This window comes from Passer montanus, unplaced genomic scaffold (genome assembly GCF_014805655.1).
Source record: "Passer montanus isolate IOZ18808 unplaced genomic scaffold, ASM1480565v1 scaffold396, whole genome shotgun sequence".
NCBI classification, from domain to species: domain Eukaryota; kingdom Metazoa; phylum Chordata; class Aves; order Passeriformes; family Passeridae; genus Passer; species Passer montanus.
The window spans coordinates 21,571-26,184 of NW_024368774.1; the positions used below are offsets into that span (position 1 = coordinate 21,571).

Below are 4,614 nucleotides of genomic sequence, written 5' to 3' on the forward strand. Positions count from 1 at the left end.
CGCAAAAAAAAAAAAAATACAAAACATTTCTTTGATCATTTCTCTCCCTTTTTTTTTTTTTATCACCGGCCCCTCCCGCGCGACGCCTTCGGGATAAAAACAAAAGATTTCGGACACTTACTGAGCGGCGCCGGCGGGAGCGGCGGAGCCGGAGGGCGCTGGAGGAATTTGGGGGGTTTTCCCCATTTCTGGGGAGTTTAATAGAAAAAGGGGGAAGGGGGAGGGGCGACGGCGGCGGCGCCTGAAACGACAGAACCCCAAAACCCCCCAAATCCCCCCAAAATTCCCAAACCCCCGAGGGGGGGTGGGGCCTCACCCGGCCGCTTCCTCCGGCTCCGTTTGGGGCATTTTCCTCAAATTCCTCAATTTTCCTGGCTCCGGGGCCCAAATCGTGATTTTTCTTCCTTTTTTCCTCCCTTTATCCTTCTTTTTTTCATTATTTTTCGCTTCTATTTTCTCCTCTAAATCCTCTTTGATTTTCTCTCATTTTTCCTCTCTTCTATTCTCTTCTATTTTCTCTCTTCTGATTTTTCCCTGTTTTCTTTCACTTCCATCTTCTCAAATTTTCAGCACTTGGTTTTTTCTTTTTTTTCTATAATTTTCTATTTTCATTTTTCCCAATTGTATTTTGCTATTTATTTACAGTCTATTTTCATTTTTTATATTATTTTTTCTATATTCTTCTATTTTCTATTTGTTCGATTTTCATTTTTCTAATTTCTTGTATTTTCTCAAATTTTCTAATTTTTTTTCTAGTTTCTTGTATTCTCCAATTTTCTTCTCTTTTTTTTTCTATTTTCTTTTTTTTCCCCATTTTTCTATGCTTTTTCAATTTTCTTTTTTTCAATTTCTATTTTTTCAATTTTCTGTTTTCTTTTTTCTAAGGTTTTTCTATTTTCTTTTTTTTCCCATTTTTCTATGCTTTTTCAATTTTCTTTTTTTCAATTTCTATTTTTTCAATTTTCTGTTTTCTTTTTTCTAAGGTTTTTCTATTTTCTTTTTTTTCTGATTTTCTTCTATTTTCTCTCTCTTTTATGTTCTATTTTCTGTCTTTCTGTCCTTTCGTTTCCTCTCTTCTCTCTCCTCCTCTCCTGCCCAACTGCCGCCATTTTACCAAAAAGTCCTTTTTTCCCCCCAGATGGGGCCACTGCGAAGAAAAACTTTTCTTTCCCTGCCGACTCCATCTTCACTCTTCAGTTTTCCTGCTCTTCCCTCAAAATTGGCTCCTCTCAATCCATCCTGAGCCTGAAAATGCCGCATTTCACCCCAAACCGGCCGCCCCCGCCTGCGCTGCCCGGCCCGGCCCCACTTGGGGACAAAACTACATTTTAAAAAAGCTTTAGGAGCTTTTTTTAAAAAAAATTAAATTTATGAGCTTTTTTAGCAGAAAACAGCGTATCAAGCGCTTTTTCTTTCTTTAAATTAAAGAAGCTTAAAAAGCTCTTTTTAAATTAAAATCGCCCCAGCTCGCTCCGGCTTTTTGAAAATATCACATTAAGATATTTTAAGAATTAAAGAGCTGCGAGAGCTGCCTCTTCTCCCAGAAATCGGCTTTGAAAGCAGCGATTTCTTTAAAACCAGCATTAGAAGCTTCGGTTTAAATGAAAACCAGCTTTAAGAGCTTTTTTAAGGTTTTTCATTCATTTTTTTCAATTAAAAGCGCCCCGGCTCGCCCTGGCTTTTCCCATTACTGGAATCGCCGCAATTTAAGGATTTATATTGAAAGAAAGCAGCTTTAAAAGCTCAGATTTCCTTAAAGGAAACAGCTTTTGTCTCTTTTCTTTAAATAAATATTTAAGAGCCGCTTTTGTGAAATAAAGCAGTCTTGGGAGCTCTTTCTATAAAATATCGCAGCTTGAAGAGCTTTTCGTAGGCAATAAAGCCATTTTTTGAGCTCTCGGTAGGAAATAAAGCCATTTTAGGAGCTTTTTTTGTATAAAATGGAGCAGCTCTAAGCGCTTTTGGGCCGAATTGGGGCCGTTTCGGGGCTGCTTCTCGGCCGGGCGCTGCCGGCGCGGGGCCCTGCCTTATAAACGGCCCGGCGCCGCCCCCGCGGGGGCGACAAAATAGTCCCTAAAATCACCAAAAAAGGGCAGCAACCCCCAAAATCCCCGCACCCAATCCACCACCCGCAGTGTGAAAAAGCTCATTTTTTCATGATTTCACTTTTTTTACCCCTTTCTTTGATTTTTTCCCCTCACAAACCGCGCCACCCCCTCCCCCCGCGGCCGTGGGCCTTCGGCCGCCCCACGCGGTCCAGCACAAAAACGGTTAAATCGAACGGCGATTTTTCGTTTGGTTTGGCCAATTCTGCCCTAAAATCCCTCGCTTCGACCTTCCCGGGTGATTCTGGAGGTTTTTTGGTTTTTAGTCATTCATTTTACTCTGGTTTTTGCTTTTGCTGCGTCACGGGGCTGGGCCGCTGCCAAAAAGGCGCCGTTTCTCCTCAAAAGGGTCACAAATATTGGGGGGAAAAAAAAGTTCTTGAGGGAACACAGACCCAAAGCCCAATTTTCACCAGTTTTTGTTCCCCAAAAAGCCCAAACAACACTTTTTAAACCCCTTTTCCCACCCTGATATAGCACAGCCCTAACCACTATTTTAATTTCCTTTTTTACGACAGAAATGCATCAAAATCTCCGTGTTTCACCCCATTTCAGGCCATGCTGAGTCATGGAAGTCCCTGTTTTCAGTAAGGGGAATAAACCCCCACTATTCTGAGGCATTTTAAGGCATTATTTTGACATTTTACGGCCCCTTTTTTGACATTTTGAGGCGTTTCCGGGCAGGAAATGACACCCCAAAAGTGCTGGCACAGGGAGGGGACAACCCTCCCCCCCAACCTTTTAATTATCATTCATTAAAGCTGCTCTGGGGCTAATTAAAGGTGCTGATGAAAGCGATGAGGCATTTTGGGGGTGTGGGAGGAGCTGTTCCGACATTTTTGGGGCGTTTCCTATGGGAGAAAAATTTCCTTATTGTTATGAATTATTTTCTGGGTATTTCCACCATTAAGGCTCTCAAATGTAATATTTTATCCCCATTTCAGGTGCTGGAAAAGGCCTTCCCTAAAAATGCACTGATTTTAGGGAAGCTTTATCTCAATGGTCATTTTTACAGCAGTAATTCACCCATTTTCAGCTGGTTTAAGCCCTAATGTAAAATTTTAAATAATTTTAGCAACTCTGACATGGCTAAAGTTCATGTTTTCGGCATGAAAATACCCCAAAGGCTGCTTTTTCCTCAGGAGCTGAGCCTGGAGAGGCCATTTTAAAATATTTTCCCCTGGAAAGATGCTCTTCACGAAATCTTGAGTGTTTCTTAGGAAAAAAATAGAATAAAAAAATCAGTTTTAGATTTTTTTTAAAGCTAGGATAGCACTAAAGCTTCTCAAGAGCCTCAACAGCACTTTAAGGTGAGTTTAAGCCATTTTTGGGGCACAGGACACAGGTTTTGCCCTCAAAAATCACCACTAAGCCAAACCCTGCAGCTTTTCAGCTGCTTTTTAAGCCCAAATGGCCGCTTTTAAACCCGAAGTGGGAGGCGGCCCCTCCAGTCTCCCTTGCCCCCTTTCTTAATGGGTTTTTGAGGCAAAACCAACTCAATTCTTCACTCTAAACCCACCATTTCCTTAAGGCTTCCCAGCGTTTTAAAACCCGACACTTTTCAGCGACTTTTCACACAAAAATTACCTCACGAAAAGGGGCGCGAGCAGGGGGGAAACTTCATCGCGTCCCCTCCGCCGCGGGGCCCCCTCAGACCGCCGCTAAATGGGCACAGACCCCCTCCCCCACCTCGCTCCCCTCCCCCACAGCCCCGACTTTCATTCCGCCCCTCCCCCACGCCCATTTACAAGCAAAAAAAAAGAGATTTGGGGGCGGGAGCGGCGGCGGAAGGATCCGGCGGAGGGATCCGAGGTGAGTCGGCCGCGGCCATGTGAGGCGCGGAGGGATCCGCGCGCGGAGGGATCTGAGAGTGAGGCGCCCTGGGCGGGTCCGCGCGGAGACCCCGCCCCTCACCAGGGCCCTCCCTTGGTTTTGCCGCAGTCGCCGCGGGGGCGGCGCCGGGGGCGGGGGTGCGGCGCCATCGCTCCGTGCGCTCCGCATTGGGCGGGGGAAGCGCCGAGTCACCTCCGCCGCGTCCGGAGAGACTGAACAGTTAAAAAAAAAATCACCCTTTTCTCCTTGGTTTTACCTCAGAAAAGCCCCAGTTCCTTCAGGAAAATGTCTTTTGCCTCAGAAATGACCGACTTCCGTCAGAAAATGACCGATATCCCTGAGAAAATGTCTGGTTTCCCTCAGGAAGGTCTGATTTTACTTCATCAATGTCTCATTTCCCTGTGAGGTGTCTGGTTTGTCTCAAAAATGTTTGATTTCCCTCAAGAAGTGTACGATTTGCCTCAGAAATGTCCTATTTGCACAGAAAATGTCTTTATTTCCCTCAGAAACGTCAGATTTGTATCAAAAATGCTTCATTTAGCTCAGAAAGTTCCCCATTTGCCTCAAAAATGTCTTATTTCCCTCAGAAGTGTCAAGTTTTACTTCAGAAACGTCTTATTTCCCTCAGAAAATATCATTTTATTCGGCCATAACCCGCCCCCCCCCCCCCAAAAGG

General features: G+C 44.4%; 1 long non-coding RNA gene across 2 annotated transcripts; it reads right to left on the minus strand.

The window, feature by feature from the left end:
- Nucleotides 1-997: 997 nt before the first annotated feature.
- LOC120506560 lies at nt 998-4,599 on the minus strand. Of its 2 annotated transcripts, none has more exons than XR_005628537.1 (2): nt 3,693-4,599; nt 998-2,956 (listed from the first exon to the last, which is right to left on the minus strand). It is a non-coding gene; the product is annotated as an uncharacterized LOC120506560 (long non-coding RNA). The 2 variants fall into 2 exon arrangements; XR_005628538.1 differs by having other exon boundaries at nt 3,225-4,599.
- Between the last annotated feature and the right edge of the window lie 15 nt (nt 4,600-4,614).